This window comes from Giraffa tippelskirchi, chromosome 1 (genome assembly GCF_054371585.1).
Source record: "Giraffa tippelskirchi isolate mGirTip1 chromosome 1, T2T-mGirTip1v1.2.pri, whole genome shotgun sequence".
NCBI classification, from domain to species: Eukaryota; Metazoa; Chordata; class Mammalia; order Artiodactyla; family Giraffidae; genus Giraffa; species Giraffa tippelskirchi.
Genome location: NC_137275.1, coordinates 220107951 through 220126289, shown reverse-complemented (window position 1 = coordinate 220126289; position 18339 = coordinate 220107951). Strand labels below are relative to the sequence as shown.

Here is an 18339-nt window from a genome sequence, read left to right as displayed (position 1 = left end):
TAGTCTGTCAGCCTCTGCTGTATAACAATACAGTTTAATGAATGACCACATGCCTATGTGTATTTTATCATTACTTTAATCAATAGATTATTTTAGAGCAGTTTTAGATTTATAGAAAAATGAAATAGCAAGTATCTAGTACCTGTTACCCTCAATATCCCCTAACACATGTTTCTCCTGTTATTAATATCTTACGTTAGGGTGGCATTTATGTGACAGCTGATGACCTGGTATTGACACAATGCTATTAACTACAGCCCATAGTTTATTTTGTGTTGTACAGCTCTTAGGGTTTTGGCAAATGCATAATGTCATGTGTCTACCGTTATAGTATGATACAGAATAGTTCCACCGTCCTAAACATCCCCCGGAACACCTATTCATCCCTCCATCTCTCTCCCTGAACTCCTGGCTACTACTGTACTGATCTTTTTAACTGTCTTCAAAGTTTTACCTTTCCCAAATGCCATGTTGTTGGAATCATGCAGCAGGTAGCCTCTTCTGACTGGCTACTCTCATGTAACAATATGCATTTAAAGTTTTTCCATGTCTTTTTGTGACTTGATGGCTCATTTATTTTTATCGCTGAGAGCAGCCCCATCGTATGGATGCACCACGGTTTTTTTTTATCCAGCCATCTATTGAAGGATAACTCGGTTGCTTCCGAATTTATCAAGGACGGATAAGGTCACCATCAGCATTCATGGGCAGGGTTTTGTTTAGCCGTAAGTTTTCCATTCATTTTAGTAAATATCAAGAAACACAACAGCTTCATCACAAACCACTTAACTGCCTTTCAAAGTTGCTGTTCCATCTTCCATTCCCAGCAGTAATGAACTCTCCCTTGGTGCTCCATCCACATCCTCACCAGCATTTGATGGAGTCCGTGTTTTCAGTTTTAGCCACTTTAACAGGTATGTCGTTTATTTTAATTCACAATCCCAGAACGGCGTCTGTCGTGCTCTATTCATATGCTTATCTGCTATCTATACGTGTTCTTCGGTTAGATGCCTGCTCAGCTCTTTTGTCACTTGTTGAATCTGGTTGTTTGTTTTCTTACTGTGGAATTTTAGGTTTTCTCTGTATAATTTGGACAGAATTCTTTTCTTTTTGAATACAAGTGTTTTATCAGATATGTGTTTTACAATTTTTTTCTCCCAGACCATAGATTATCTTTTCATTCTCTTTAACAGTGTCTTTCACAGAGCAGTTCTTAATTTTAATAAAGTCCAACTTATTTTTTTTTTTCTTTAATGGATCGTACTTTCTATGTTTTATCTAAAAACTCACCACCAAACCCAAGATCACCAAGATTTTTCTCCTATGTTGTCTTCTAGAAGTTTTATGGTTTTGTATTTTAAATTTAGGTCTATGATTAATTTGGGGTCAGTTTTTGTAAAAAGTGTAAGGTCTGTGTCTAGATTTTTTTTTTCTTGCATGTTTATTTGTTCCAACTCCCTTTTTTGAAAACACTGTCCTTTCTCTGTTGAATTACTTTTGCTTCTTTATCAAATCTTAGTTGATACATTTGTGTGGCTCTATTTCTGTGTTCTCTGTTCTATTCCCTGATCTATAATGGGTCGCCTATTTCATCAAAACAATATTGTCTCAGTTAATGTAGATTTACAATAAGTCTTACAGTTGGATAATATCAGTTCTCCAACTTTGTTTTTCTCCTTCAGTTTTATATTGGCTGTTCTGGGGTTTTGGCCTTTCCATATAAGATTTAGAATGAGTTTGTCAGCCTCTGCAAAATAACTTCTTGGGATTGCATTGAATCTGTAGATCAATTTGGGAAAATCTGACATTTTGACAACACTGAACATGAACATAAATATCTTTCCATTTATTTAGATCTTTGATTTCTTTCATCAGTGTTTTTATAGTGTCCTCATATAGGTCTTATACATATTTTGTTAGATTTATACCTAAGCATTTCATTTTTTGGTGCCAGTGTGAATGGTATTGTGTTTTTAATTTCAAATTTCAAATGTTCATTGCTGGCATATTGGAAATAATTATACTTTTGTAGATTAACTTTACATCCTGTAACTCTGGCATAATCGCTCATTAGTTCTAGGAATTTTTTGTTGCTGCTTTTGATTCTTTTGGACTTTCTACTGTATATTATTAAAAACAACAAATTACATATCTAATAATAATAATGATGATGATGATAGTTAAGAGTGCATAGTATGAGGAACCATGTGCATCCCATGGTGTACCATCACCATGCATTTAATTCCACAAGTTAGAATCACCAGTACTGTTACTGAGTCCCTACTACAAATGAGGAGATTGAAATTTAATAAAGTGTGGCAGTTTATTTACAGTTGTAAAAGATAGGGAAAACAAGACTTACACTTGGTCCTTCTTACTAGGAAATAAATGATAATCATAGTAACAGTAACTGCCACTCAGTTAAACATATACCCAGCTGTTTATGCTCATTACCCCTTTGATCTTTGTAATTGAGTCTATCAAAACTGATACTATCATGATCCGCATTTTAAAAGCGAGATAACTGAGGCTCCTGAAATGAAATAACTTTCCCAGGATCACATACCTATTAAGAGATGGAGTTTAAGATCCATTCTCAATGCGTGTAGATACAGTTGTTGCAGGCAAACCTGAGGCTCAGCATGACCATGTGATTGCATATGACAATGTGATCAGTAATTAACAAGGTTGAAAGGTAGATCCAAGGTCTTAGAAATTGAATTGAATTACATTTTGATGTCAGATTTTGAAAAGGCCGAAAAGTGTGTTCATTAACTAGATTTTTGTTTTCCTAGGTTATCATGTAAACTAGCTAATGTCCACACTAGCTGGGTTCTGTATTTGGCTGCAACTGATGTCAGCTGTGTTGGGAGTTGAAAATGAAGGAATGTGGAAGATGATTAGGGCTCCTCATTAGCTCAGCGTTGCAGGAAGTATGTGCACGTATCACTGCCTCTCTACTGCCTTTGGCTGTTTTCTTCCTCCATTACTAATGACTAATAAAAAGCGGGAATGAGAAAGAGAAGAGAGTGAGCAAACAAGAAAGCAATCACTGTTAGATTTTTCTTCTACAGTAGTAGTTTTCTCATTTTGCAAAGCTCATTAGAGATGGCTATATGGGAAGACTTCCAAGATACCCTAGGGGGAATGGGAAAGAAAAGGGAAGCAGAAACTTTCAAAAATGTGACGCCAGCCACAAATTCGCACCAGAACCAGCTATTCTGAGGTCACATGTTCAGATTCCAAAGGGTACCTCATGGCTTGGATTAAAAAAAGAAAAGAAAAAGTTTTCCCTCTCTAACTACTACCAGAAATGATGTTATGATAAATGCATTGATGCTGTCTGGTCAGTTCAAATGTGCCTCTGATTTTTTCCTATCTGTTGCTTTATGTTAGAGTTTTGAAGCATCTTCTTTTTTTAAAATTTAAGTTTATTTTATATGAGAGTATAGTTGATTCCCGAAGTTGTATTAGTTCCAGGTGTACAGCAAAGTGATTCAGTTATATTTATATATATATACACATATATTCGGAGAAGGCAATGGCAACCCACTCCAGCACTCTTTCCTGGAAAATCCCGTGGATGGCGGAGCCTGGTGGACTGCCGTCTATGGGGTCGCACAGAGTTGGATACGACTGAAGCAACTTAGCAGCAGCAGCAGCAGCACACATATATTTATTCTTTTTCAAATTATTTTACCATATAGGTTATCACAGAGTAATACTGAGTAGAGTATTACTGAGTGGAATTCCCTGTGCTATAAAGTAGGTCCTTACTGATTATCAGTTTTATATAGAGTAGTGTGTATATGCTAATCCCAGCCTCCTAATTTATCCCCCTTCCCACCTTTCCTCTTTGGTAACCATAAGTTTGTTTCCTATGTTTGTGAGTCTGTTTCTGTTTTATAAATGAGTTCATTTGTATCATTGTCTTAGATTCCATATATAACTGATATCACATGCTGTTTGTCTTTTCTCTGACTTACTTCACTTAGTACCACCATCTCTGTGCTGTGCTCAGTCGCTCAGTTGTGTCTGACTTGGCGACCCTGTGGACTATAGCCCATCAGGCTCCTCTGTCCATGAAATTCTCCAGGCAAGAAGACTGGAGTGGGTTGCCATTCCTTTCTCCAGGGAATCTTCCCAACCCAGGGATAGAACCTAGGTCTCCCACATTGCAGGTAGATTCTTTACCATATAAGCCACCAGGGAAGCCCAAGAATACTGGACTGGGTAGCCTATCCCTTCTCCAGGGGAACTTCCCAAACCAGAAATTGAACCAGAGTCTCCTGCATTGCAGGTGAATTCTTTACCAGATGAGCTGCCAGGGAAGATAATCTCTAGATCTGTTCATATGGCTGCAAAGGCATGATTTCATTCTTTTTATGGCTGAGTAATATTCCATTATATATATGTATTACATCTTTTTTATCCATTCATTCATTTTTAAATGGATGTTTAGATTGCTTTCATGTCTTGGCTATTGTAAGCAGTACTACAGTGAATATTGGGGTCCATGTATCTTTTCGAATTGTGGTTTTCTTCATATACATGCCCAAGAGTGGGGTTGCTAGATTATATCATAGCTCTAGTTTTAGTTTTTTAAGGAACCGCCATACCATTCTCCATAGTGGCTCTACCAATTTACGTTTCCACCAACACTCGAGGAGGGTTCCCTTTTCTCTACACTTTCGCTTACGTTTATTGTCTGCAGACTTTTTGATGTTGGTCATTTTGACCAGTCAGAATGGCAACTGTATTGATACCTATGGTAACTTGATTTTCATTTCTCTAATAATTAGCATTGAAGCATCTTTTTATTCTTTTAATTTGGAGTCCCACCTACTGGAGGTCCAGTTTCACAGTTTTTGAGATTCTTCTATATACCTAAAGCTTTGCTGGAAGCTGGAGAAAGAGAGAGAAGACATAGTGTCTGAATGTGGTAGAAATAGACACCCCACAACAATTTCAGTGCATGCTGAAGTAGGAAGAGAAGTATTCAACACACGGGGCTGGGGGCATTGCCCGGAGCATGAATAACTCTCCTAGAAGCCAGGAGTAGGGTATGTGGTTACAAAAGAATCAGACAACCAGAAAAAAAAAATTCCATATACAAAGAAAAAAGTCCCAAATTAGTGACCACCTGCCCTGTATTCTTATTATAGCTCTATAATGTGACTTGGACAAGCTGTGTATGCTGGGTGGGAAAGAGTAAAAGAAAAGAATTTGAGGTCTATTTCAGCTCTAAAATCTGCATCTTTCTTATTCATAATTGAGGCTTTTTAAGAATGTTAAATTAAACTGTGCTGGAGCAGTGCTTGCTACCGCAGCAGAGGCTACCATTTATTGAGAGCTTGCTAATCTCTGGCCTTCTGCTGAGCTATTCATATTATGGACTTTCTTAATCTTTTCAGCAAGTATGTGAGGCAAAAGTGAAATGAAAGTTTTAGTTGCTCAGTCTCGTCCAGCTCTTTGTGACCCTGTGGATTGTAGCCCACCAGGCTCTTCTGTCCATGGAATTCTCCAGGCAAGAATATTGGAATGGGTAGCCATCTCCTCCTCCAGGGAATCTTCCAAACCCAGGAATCGAACCTAGGTCTCCTGCATCACAGGCAGATTCTTTACCATCTGAACCACATTATTCCCATTTTTTCTGATAAACAAATAGTTGTTGTTCGGTTGCTAGGTCATGTCCAACTCTTTGTGACCCCATGCACTGCAGCACGCCAGGCTTCCCTGTCCTTCACCATCTCCCGGAGTTTGCTCACACTCGTGTCTATTGAGTCGGTGATGCTATCCAATCATCTCAAACTCTGTCACCCCCCTTCTCCAACTGCCCTCAATCTTTCGCAGCATCAAGGTCTTTTCCAATGAGTCAGCTCTTCACATCAGGTAGCCAAAGTATTGGAGTTTCAGCTTCAGCATCAGTCCTTCCAGTGAATATCCAGGACTGATTTCCTTTTTGCTTATAAAAATGGTATTCACATTTTTCTGATAAGCAAACAGTGGCCCAGAAAAATTCAGCATTCTGTCCAACCAGAACCACACAGGGGACTGGGGGTGGAACCCAGATACAAATTCAGGTATGTCTGGCTGCAAAGACTGTTTCAGAAAAGGTAAGAAAGAAGACATATAGTGTCCACAGGATCAGGGCTTCTCCTCTTGGGAATTTCCTCTTAGCCTTTCAGGCTGGAGCTGTTCAGAGACATCTGTGTTAGTTGAGGAAATGGCCTCAGGGCTGAAAAGGCCCTCAGAGATGGGAAGTGACTTGCCACACAGCAAGTTAACGGCGCAGCTTTACAGGACTGGTCTCACCCAGGGCAGGACCGAGCAGGCAGGAGGAACAGTGAGAACACACACTAGGACCTAGGGAGACTCAATTGCCTCAGACCTTGGAGTCATTTAGCAAGTGCGCTTCTGTGTCCCTGTTCTGTGTCCGCTGCTCTTCTAGACATTGAGACAGACATGAGTAATGGTGTGGGGTGGAGGGGCCCGAAACACCAAAAGATAAAGGTCCTATTGGACTTGAAATATCTTTTTTTTTAACTTTTTCAACAATTTTATAAAAATTTTAAAACATCAATAGAGTTGAGAGAATTTTACAGCAAATGCTCATATATATCTATCATTAAATTCAGTCATTAACACTTTTATACTTTTTTTTTTTACTAAATATGTATCCTTCTGTCTGTCGATCTTTCTTATTTTTTGATGTAATTCAAAGTAAATTTCAGACATTAGTGCATTTCTCCCCGAATACTTCAGCATGCATGTATAACTAGAATTCGATATTTTTCTTACAGAAATATTTTTAAAGGTACAGGGATATTGGCTTCTGACCTTGACCGTGATAAAATTAGCAGCTAGACCCTCCCCCCGGGAGAGAGGAAAGGTCACTGGAACCTGCAGCCCAGGGGCTGGAGAGAGAGACCTAGGCTGAGTGGTACCCTCCTCATCCGGGCAGCTGTTCTAAGTGGTACCCTCCTCATCCAGGCAGCTGGTCCTGAGTGGTACCCTCCTCATCCGGGCAGCTGTTCTAAGTGGTACCCTCCTCATCTGGGCAGCTGTTCTAAGTGGTACCCTCCTCATCCAGGCAGCTGGTCCTGAGTGGTACCCTCCTCATCCGGACAGCTGTTCTAAGTGGTACCCCTCATCATCTGGGCAGCTGGTCCTGAGTGGTACCCTCCTCATCTGGGCAGCTGTTCTAAGTGGTACCCTCCTCATCTGGGCAGCTGGTCCTGAGTGGTACCCTCCTCATCCAGGCAGCTGTTCTAAGTGGTACCCTCCTCATCCGGGCAGCTGTTCTAAGTGGTACCCTCCTCATCCGGGCAGCTGTTCTAAGTGGTACCCTCCTCATCTGGGCAGCTGTTCTAAGTGGTACCCCTCATCATCTGGGCAGCTGGTCCTGAGTGGTACCCTCCTCATCCGGGCAGCTGTTCTAAGTGGTACCCCTCATCATCCGGGCAGCTGTTTCCTCGGACCAGGGGATTCTACACTCAGACCCATCTGTGTAAGGAGGCAGGGGTGGGCTTGGATCTCATTTGGCTGCAGCTGCACATCTGTGTTACCTGGGGTAAGGCTAATTTCCCTCTTCAGATCTCATTTATAGCATCTGAAAAACAGAGATAATGGTAACACTGGCTTGGAAAAGTGCAAATGTTGGACCTAGTGTTGTTGAACGTTCCCCACCCCCAGCTCTGAAATGTTATGCCTGGCTATCAAGACTTTGATTCCTTCTCTTAAGAACTGGGGGGACCGCTCAGGAAGATGCTGCAGAGGCCCCGATGACAGCAACTCGGCTTGTTATGACAGGATGAGGAATCCTGGTTGCTGACACACACAGGCGAGGAGATGGAGGGCGAAGTGGCTGAGGGGAAGATAATGTTTCTCTAGCCTGCAATTTCTTTCAATTTCAGGGATCACAATTACTAGGGCAGGAGTTAGTAACATCCATGCCTGGAATGCTAAAGTGAGTTTGGTGCCACTGGCGGAAGCGGTTTTGCATTTAAAGAGGGATTTAGGCAGTGTGAAACCCAGGCTTCACATTCTGTGTGTGTGTGTGTGTGCGCGTGAATTATCGTTATTTAGTCGCTAAGTTGTGTCTGACTCTTTTGTGACCCTACGGGCTGTAGCCTGCCAGCCTCCTCTGTCCATGGGATTTCCCAGGCAAGAATACAGGAGTTTGCCATTTCCTTTAACAGGGGATCTTCCCAACTCAGGGATCGAACCTGCATCTCCTCCACTGGCAGTGGATTCTTAACCACTGAGCCACCAAGGAAGCCCTGGTGTGTGACTACACACCTGTATATGACTGAGGGTGGAGCAGGAGTGAGAAAGACAGGTGTGAGCGTGGTCAGAGAAGAGGGTGGTTGGGGGGCGGTGAGGTGGCAGTCCTGATTTAATTTTACGTGACCCTAGGAAAATGGGCTCGCTTCTCTGTGCCAGAGTTTCCTCACTTTTATCATTGAGGTAATGACACTTAAGCTGCAAGATTATTGAAAAGCGTTCTCGTTTGTTCAGGCTGCTATAACAAAACGCTGTAGACTGGGCGGCCTAAACGGCAGACATTTATCTCTCACCATTCTGGAGGCTGGGGCGTCCAAGCTCGAGGCACTGACAGATTCAGTGCCTGGTGAAACCTCACTTTCTGGCTTGCAGGTGGCACTTTCTCCCCATGTCCTCACACGGCAGAAGGGGCAAATAGTTCTCTGAGGCCTCTTTTATAAAGACACCCATTTCATTCATCAGGGCTCTGCCTTCCCAAAGACCCCTCCTTCAAATACCACCACTCTAGGGTTAAGTTTCAGCATATGAATTTGGAAGAGATGGCTGAGGCGATGATCCAGGCCTCACAGGAGGGAGATCGCAGTACTGCAGCTGAATGCATTCCTCCCCACCCCCACCCCACTCTATTTCCATTCAACTAGGAGGCATACATTCATTCGCTGAATATGCACTTATTAAGCCCCTAATTTGTGCTTCAGCCACTGTGTCATGGCTGGATGCACAGAAGTGAATAAAACAGATGTGGTCCTTGTCCTGTAGTGTTCTTGGTCCAGTGAGAGAGACGGCAAGTGACCAGGACCCAAAGTCCAGTGTGAAAAGGCGAGGATAGGGGAAGGATGGGAGCTGTGGAAACTCAGGGAAGGGGCGTTGATCCCCCGGATGAAGAGAGAGACATCAACAAAGTCCTGGGGGGGGGGCGGAGACACAAAACTGGAGTGTGGTAGGCAGAAAAATGGCCCCAGGAATGTCCATGGTTTAATCCCTAGAATAAATTATCTTACATGGAACAGGGAGATTAAGGGTGCAAGTAGAAATGAGATTGCTAATAGTTGATCATGAAGCAAAGGGATTATCCCGTATAATCCAGGTGGGCCCAAGGTAATCTCAAGGGTCCTTAAAGTGGAAGAAAGATGCCAGAGAGGAGCTCAGAGCCTTGTGATGCCAGAAGGACTTGACTTGTCTTGACGAGCTTTGAAGATGGAGCCAAGGAATGGGGGTTCTCAAAAAGCTGGAAAAGGCAAAGAGATGGAGCCTCACCTAGAACCTTCAGAAAGTGTGCGTGTGACTGGCTGACACCTCGACTTTAGCCTGGAAACCTTTGTCAGACATCTGACTTACAGAACTATAAGATAATAAGTTGATGTTGTTTTAAGCCACGAGGGTTGCAGTGATTGGTCACGACAGCAACAGAACACCAGTGCATGGAGCCAGTGGTGTCCTTGAGTTAGGACTGACGTCGGAGCCAGGCCTTCTGGGCACGGGATGGTAAACGCATAAGGCTGGATCCTGAGAGCCCGGTTAACAGACTGCAGTGACAGGTCCTGGGAGAGAGGACGGGGGCTGAAACCAGAGCAGACAGCTGATGTATGCTGCATCTCCACAAGACTCCGGAGTGAGAGGGGGATCTGCCAAATAGATCCTGAAGCTGAGACCTACCAGGCTTGGGAAGGGGACAGATGTGCAGAGCACGGCCATCCGTGGCAGTGCTGCCCAGCTTGTCCCGTTGCTCTTCTTCCACCCCCCACCACGTGCAGCGATGACGGCAACCAGCAGGTCCCACCTCCTGAGGCTCCCTCAGACCTCTCCTCTCCCCTGTATTCTGCCATCCAGCTCCTGCATCACGTCTTGGCTGGGTTGCTGCAAAACTGGGGCTGGCTCTCCCTTGCCCCAGCCTTGTTCCTCTCCCAGCCCATCCTCCACCCTGCATCCGGGCAGTCTTTCTAAAGCTTCAGCTGGATGGCATCATTCTCTTGCTTAAAACCTATAATGGGTCTCCTTCCCCTCAGAATAACCACATGCTTTAGCATCACATGTACATGTGCACGCACCCACGCACCCACACACCTTTGGGCTTGGCAATGCTGTTACTTGTGCCTGGACCCCACGACCGCCTCCCATCCTCACTCTCTCCCTGGATAACCCCTCCCAATTGGTCAAGACTCACCTCCGTCAGGGAGCCTTCCTGGCCTCCCACTCTTAAGTTAAGTGCTCCCTCCCTGGGTTTCTGAACCTCCTCTGTGAATCTTAAACCGTCACATTTTAGCCTGTACCCATGTCTTTAACTAGTTAATGGTTCAAACATTTTTTTTCACTGCAGCTCAGTTATGCAGAATATTGTAGTCTTCTTTATTTTCTACAGTTGACATGATCTTTCCCTCAAGCTTTGTTTCCACTGATAGCAAAAAAAAAAAAAGAGTCAACTTGCCAATTAAGGATACAGAACATAACTCTTTAAGATAACTGTCTATTCTATTCAGAGTTGAACACGTCACCAGCCAGCCCTGTCTTTCCCTTGCCAGGCAGTCTCCCCAACTTCCACTTGGCCTCAAGGTACAGACAGGGGCTGGTGGGAGAATGACGTTGGCGCAGATGTGGTCTGATCCTTGCTGGCATTCACTGAATGATGATTTCCTCTTTGAGCTTGGCTCTCAGCCTTTGCACTGGCATCCATGGTGATACACGGATGGTCTTAGGCATTCCTTTTGAGAGGGGCTACATGTTGGAATCCACTGCCAAGTCCAAAGTCATGAAGTCCCCACTCTCTATGGGACCCTTGTTCTAATCTCAGGTCTCCTTCCCCATCCTGCTTCCATGGGAAAAGGGGGTTTATACCAGAAAGTCTTGTCTTATTCTCTCTACCCTGTGGGTACAAGACTTTGGGAGTGGGGAGCTGACTTCTCCTGGTCTCTTGCTCACCTACTGCTAGCCATGGGGCCTCCTGTCGGCTTGTCAGATAAAGGGGCTCACAACCCCCCAAAGACTATACTCAGATCTGGGGGAGCAAACCCTGTTGCTGCTGTTCACCGCCATCCCTGTGGGTTTTTCCCCAAACTCTTGTTGGTATTTAAACATTTGTTGAAATCACCCTCAAGGCTGCAGTGAATAAGGAGGGGTGTGGGCTCCCAAAAAGCCCAGAAATAGGGTCAGTGACTCTCAAGCCTGAACTCTTGGCCTGTCGGTCTTGGTCTTCTCTCCTAGGCAATTCCTCCCCACGCTAGTGGTAGAAAAAGGGTTTTCACCTTCTCTTTTCTGTCCTCTGGGAACTCCCCTGAGGTCATAGCCTGTACCAACTGCATGTTAAAATAAGATATTATGATCTGGATTGGCCAGGCCTGCCTTTGATATAGAAAGGACCTCCGCTCCCAGCACAGGTTGGCTTTCAAAACTGTTGTCTAGCTCAGGACACTACAAAGTCAGCTTTGAGGTCTAGCCCAAAGCTGAGGGATGGCTCTCTTTCTTTTCTAGAAGGCATCTGCTCTTCTATCGAAGGAGCGAATGTCTTTGATTTAGCAGGTGGGCTGCCATAGACCAATATGGTTTCTAGGGAATGAAAATGTCTTCATTTTTAACACTGTCAACACTCTCATCTGCCTTGCACACATACACACATGTATGTAGGAAGCATTTGTACATGTGTCTCACACTAGACTGTGAGCACCTTGAGGATGGAGAATGTCTGTTTTTCCTTTGTTTTCCCAATGCCTGGCACATAGTAGTGAAAATATGTTGAATGAATGAATGAAAAGTTGAATGCAAGAATGACTCGGTTTGGGGCACTTGAACAGAACAGTTGCCTGAAGACTCCTAATTAAGAAGCAAATCACATGAGAACAGTTTCTGTCTCCCAGACGGGCAGAACTTGGGATAGGCGTGAACAAGTGTGAGCATCAGTTTAATCAACATGAGACCCTATGATTCTGGCACCTACAGGATGGCTAGAAAATCTAGTCCAATGCCTCTCAGTCTGAGGTTCAGAGAAACAAGTATTTGGCACTGGTCGCCCACCCCTCCCAGTTCCAGAGGTAGGGAGTAGGTTTCCCCAACCACCCAGCCAGACAGTGATCAAGCCACAAGGAGGACATTCCCCCCCAATCCTTGATCCCAGAAGAAACCACATCTCAGCCAAAGTCATCTCACTTGGCAAAAAGACTCAGTTTAGCTGGAGGTAAGTTACAGGTCCCGGTTTAAACCAGGGGAGATGCCCTCGTGAGCATTGGGAGTTTGGTGGCACCCTTTTGGGGCATGCTGTTGGGTGGACGGCCTTGGAGTGCCAGGGAGAGCGGCCCCTCCCTGCGAACTCAGCAGCATGCAGGCCAAGATTCCTTGTCTTCTCTCCATAAGAAAAGGCTGCAGACAGTACTGGCTGGCTCTGGGATGATTTACTTCCCTGAAATACCTCAATTTAAATGCTAATTTCCCCAGAACTGAGGGGTGATCGGCTCTTGCATGCTGGTCGCTGTGTATTAATGTATCCAAAATGCCTATACATATTCTTAGACCAGGACAGGCAAGAAGGGAAACCTTGGGAGGGGTGGGGGAGGATGGCCACAGAGCCCAGCTCCCCTCACTTGGCATTCCTATCAACATGGAGCAAGGCTGATGAAAGCTACAGGAGGTGCGTGCTCTGGGGGAGGCTGCCCAGGTTTGTGCAACTTGGAGGTGGTGTGATGGTGGCATGGAGACTGAAGTGGACCCCTCCCCCTCAGCACACAGTTGAACAGATGCTTGGGGGAGCTTAGGCTGTGAGCAGGCACTGTGCTGGGCTCTCTGAGGCGCTCAAAGAAATCCAGAATCTGGTATGGGATTCAGGAAAAGGGACTGGCATTAAAGATCACTCAGGGAGAGCTCCCTGGTGGTCCAGAATTTGGGACTCTGAGCTTTCACTGCCGAGGGCCCGGGTTCAACCCCTGGTCAGGGAATTAAGATCCAGCAAGCCAAGTGGAATGGCCAAGAAAAACAACAACTCTATGTGAATCCTCCTTCTCACCCCTTAAAGTTGAACTCATCACTCCTATTTTGCAGATGAAGTTACCAAAGCTCATCAAATCAAAGTTCCTTCTTCAGGGGATCTTCTGGACCCAGGAATCGAACCCATGTCTCCTGCTTAGCAGGCAGATTCTTTACTACTGAGCCACTAGGGAAGCCCCTGGCCCTGGAGGGGCAACAGTAAATGGGATAGCCCTCATGGAGCCCACAATCTAGTGGGAAGAGTAGGTATCCAGCCAGGTCCCCATGCATACCTCTGGATTAGGAACCATCAAACTCTTATGGAAGGAAAGAGCAAGAGTCTTTTTTTCCCCAGGCTTCATAATTAGCTTTATTTTTTTATAGTCATCAGATTAATTTTTTTAACACCGAAAACATTTTGTCTTGTATTAACAATGTTGTGTTAGTTTCGGTTGGATAGCAAAGGGACTCAGTCATATATATATGTTGAATCATATGTATGTACATATATATATGTACATGTGCATATATGTGTCCATTCTCCCCCAAACCCCCACCCATCCAGGCTGGCGCATAACATTGAGCAGAGTTCCAGGTGCTATACAATAGTCTTATTGGTTATCCATTTTAAATATAACAGTGTATACATGACCTTCCCAAAGTCCCTAACTATCCCTTCCGCCCAGCAACCATAAGAGCATTTTCTAAGTCTGAGTAAAGAGCCAGATTTCATAAGAGGGTGTAACAGGGGAAGTGACCCAGGGAAGGTTTCTCCAGGGCAGAGGATTAATGTGGGGTCGGAGTGACAAGTAGGAGTTGGCCTGGTTCAGGGGTGGGGGAAGGGCAAGAGCGTTCCTGGGAGAAGGCAAATCCAGAGTGGATCCTTTGCAGGAAGTGAGTATGCCCCATAAGAGGAACATCAGGCCAGCCGGTGCAGCCTGGCAGTGGGCAGACGGTAGTGGTTCATGAAACAAAGCAGAAGGAAGAGGCAGGGGCTAGATGGTGGAGGCCTTTTCACACAGTGCCTGCATTCTGCTGCAGGCACCTCTGCTGATTCCCCCTGCTGTACCCCTAGCGTTCACCACAGTCCCTGGAACATGGGGGAACCCCAATACAAGTTTGTGGAATAAAAGAGACCTCCCACTCCCAGAGTTCTCCTGAGACCCGGGAGCCTAGGATGTACAGTTTTAAAAATCTGAAGAGTTGTTTCCATCGAATATCAGTTGAGATGGAACTATTTTCGTGGATATTTGGGGGGAGATGTTTGCACAAAGAAACAATACCTGTTGGTATTTGAGACACATACATTTATGCAGACACACACACACACGGCTACATCCCTGGGCTCAGAAGCACACTCGTCTCTACCCTGCACTCAGGTTACTCTGGATCAAGAGCACGTGGTCTGGACTGATCCCTTGAATGTGTGCTCCCTGAGTGCCAGATGCTAAGCCAGGATCCCCATTGTCACTTCCCGATGGCGGACCTCAGGTGGACAAGTTTCTAAATCTCCCTGAGCATCCGTTTCTTCATGTGAAAAACGGGAATAATAATAGTAGTTACAGAATTCTCATGCGGTTAAAATGACTCACACACTGACCCATGTCTTGGCGCACTACCGAGTACATAGCTGATGATCAACAAACAAACAGGATCAATACACAGATAGTACTCACTCTTCTTCCGTTTATTAGGATTTGGTAGTTGCTTGGTCGCTTTTACTACACACACACGCAGCCATACCCAAGCTCTGAGGACCTGGATTTGTTTTCAAGCCAACTGAGTTTAGGCAAGCACCCTGCTGTCCTCCCCCGTCACCATCCCCAGGTGGGTGGATTCTGAAGCTGCCCTCTGGGCTCTGTCTGAGGTTCCCAGCCCAGGGGAGCATTCCCAGCTCCGCTCCTTGCGTGTCCTGTGTTGCCTCCCGGGAGAGCTGATTGATGCGAAGGCCCCGGGCGCCCTCTGCTGGCAGAGGCCACGCAGAACTTGTGGCCATCGCCCAGGCAGACGCGAAGGGGCGCAGTCCGGAGGGACCGTCCTAGGTCCTTGGTCTTTGCCGCTGCTATCTTTTCACTCCCTGATCCGCCCCACCCCCGTCTCCCTGCTCTTTGCACTAGCTTGAGAACTCGCATCTTTCCATGGTCTCCCTCTTTCCCATGCTTTTCCTCGAGACCCTTTCTATGGCCTGGAAGCTCAGGGAGACAATTTTCCTCCCAGAAGAAGAAGAGTATGAGCCGGCCCCCTGCCATCCCGAGGCTGGCCACTGTGCTGCCAGTGTACCGAGGTCAGATTTGCTCACAGAGTCAAGCCCAGCTTAAAGAGAAGGCAGAAGGGTTAGAGGAGAGGAATGTGGGGCCGGTGAGGGGGTCACGGTCTTCCTCCTCTGCAATTAGAAATTCAAAGCCAGAGAAGCTGTGAAGCGGTGATGCTACATGGTAAAGTGAAAAGTGATAAGCATGCCTTCAGCTCCCTCTTTCCAAATGTACTTGACGTGTAAGTCCAGGGAAGTCAGTTCACATCTCAGCCTGTATGGGGCAGGGCCGGGGGGTGGGGGAGGTGTGATCGTGCCCATCTCATGGTGTTGGATAAGGGTCCTGAGGTCACCTGTCGAGCGGAGCACTGGTGTGTAAGTCGCAATGAGTAACAGACCCCTTCTTTCGGCATCAGCCTGTCTGGGCTCAGCACACCCAGGGGTGCTACAGGTCTTCCAGCTTTGAGAGCCTGTGACTGCCATGGACAGCATCTTCAGCACTCTGCACCTGTACAGTAATGTAGGGTGTGGGTTCTGGGGTCAGATCACCTGAGATCTCCCACTTCCCAGCTGTGGTTTTAAACAGTTACATAACTGCTTTGTGCTTCAGCTTTTCCACCTCTGAACTAGGGGGGTGGGGGGTGGGGGGCCTGGGTCTTGACGGCACCTAATCCATGTGGTTGGGTGAGAGCTCATGTAAAGTACATGGAACATTGCCTGGTGCCTGGGAGGTTCTCAGCCAACAGCTATTGCCTTCATCCTTATTACTGTGATTTCATTAAGGCAGGATGAAGAGCTCTAAGTGTCCCTAATTTATAGATGAGAAAACCGAGGTTTGAGTGCTTTGCTCCAGATTACCCAGCTGGGATGCAATGTGGACAGAGCAGGATGCCAGTCTTCAGAGCCATCTCCCTCGTGCCTTCATGAAACAAGTGTTTGGGTCTCATGGGGAAGGAAGAGACCTTGGGTCTCGTGCAGAAGCCTCCAGCCCTTCGGAATCCCCAATAACCAGCCCCACTGACTATTCTGTGTGGCTGGTGTATTGTCTCCCTGACATGGCTGGGAAGATCTTAAGGACCAGGGGAGAATCCAGTCTGTCTCTGGGTCCTTGAGTGCTCGGCTCAGGGCTCCACTCAGCACATGTTTGTTCAATGACTAGGGCAGAGGGACACCTTCCATCTCATTATGTCTCTAAGGGAAGCTCTGTAAACCAGAGGCCACCACATGAGGGGGACGGGAGGAAGCTTTGTTCCTTTGACCCTCGTGGGGGTTGCATGCTACTTGGGGGCACTCCGTGGCCCCTGGCAGGCTCTCTTTTTATATTCACGTGGCTGTTCCACATACCCAAGTGTGCAGACAAATCAAAGGCCAGCCACCAACCCCTGGGCAGAATCCATGATCACAGGCACACATGTAGACGAACATTTTGTGCATGTGGAAGATGCACAAAATAGCATGCTCACATGTTCAAGTTTGGACCCAGAAACTCACCATCATGCACACGCATGCCCGGTCGACTGTCCCAGGCCCAGCTGCTTACCTCTCCAGGTGTGCGGTCAGACAGCCCTGGTTCCAACCCCAACTTCACTACCTCTTAACTCTGAACCTCATTTTTTTTTCTTTTGTGTAAAATGAAGATAATGATGACTGCTTTGTGGGTCGTTGCAAAGATTAAATGATTAAATGAATGCGAAGTGCTTAGCGAGATCCTAGCAAAGTATAGAAGTTTAGTCACTAATTGTCAGAGATGGTGATGACAAAGATGCTGGTGATGTTGAAGGTGGAGATAATGTGTCCGCCCCTGGAGTCCAACCCACTCAGGGGTCAGACATGGAGAACGTGTTCTCTAAATGAATGAATAGAGGACACGTTTCACAGGTGCCTGGGGTGGAGTACGTGGGGACGTGGAGCACAGACAGGAAGGTGACCCAAGCCACACAATGCTTGCACGTTTCCTTTTGAACTGCCCAAAATCCAAGCTTCAAAGGCATTGCTTTGGCCTCATGGATTTTTGCTTGCCTCTCTCTGATTTTCATTTCAAGGCTGTCCATTCCAGGTGGCAAAATAAAGCGATAAACATCCCCTCCCTTTGTTCTTCGCCTCCCCTCCTCCTCCTCTCCAGATTGTGGTCAGTGTCTCTAACTCTGAGGATTTGTGAATAAAAAGGGACCTCAGAAGTCAGGTTTGAATATGAAAATGGCCTGGATACTGTCCATGCCAAGTGTCTGCCAAGTTTCCCTTGTATGCCCCCAGCTAAGGCAAGCTCACCACCTCTCAGTGACAGGCTGTTCCCACTTCAGGCACATCTATTGTCTAGAAGATTGAAGCATGTCTGCCTGCAATGCACAGTCACCCTGTTTCCGACATCTCAAGGCTACCTTTGTTCGGGGTTCAGCGCCCTGAGGTCACCCTGAGGTCTGTCCTCTGTTTGCTGGGGTGGTCTTGCAGCGAAGGGACAGAGGCACCTGAAGAAGTTCAGACAGAGAGAGCACTGGCCTAGGAGTGGGGAGACCTGGTCTTGCGTCTAAGCCGTTGGTTGTCTGGGACAGTTTCACAGCCCTTCTCCAGGTTTCAGTTCACCCATCTCTGAAAGGAGAAGTCCGATCCGAAAGATATCTTAGGATCCTTTCGCTTGAGCACGCAGACACCCATTCTCTCCAGCTCAGCCTCACCCCCTCTTTCCTCAAGCACTCCATGCTATCCTCAGTTCCTCTCATGCTGGCTCACCACCGTCACTGCTTATGTAAGGGGACGTTTCACAGCCAAATATACAGTTTATAGAACATCAGACTGTGTCCTGAACAGCTGGCAGCTTTATCCCATTAAAAGTTTCAAACTACCCTGAGATCTCTTTA

General features: G+C 46.0%; 1 protein-coding gene across 3 annotated transcripts in view; it reads left to right on the top strand.

Annotated features, from left to right (window-relative positions):
- Positions 1-18339, top strand: part of ASTN2 (astrotactin 2) — a 989820-nt gene that overhangs the window by 701990 nt on the left and 269491 nt on the right. The gene's annotated exons all lie outside the window — the stretch shown is intronic.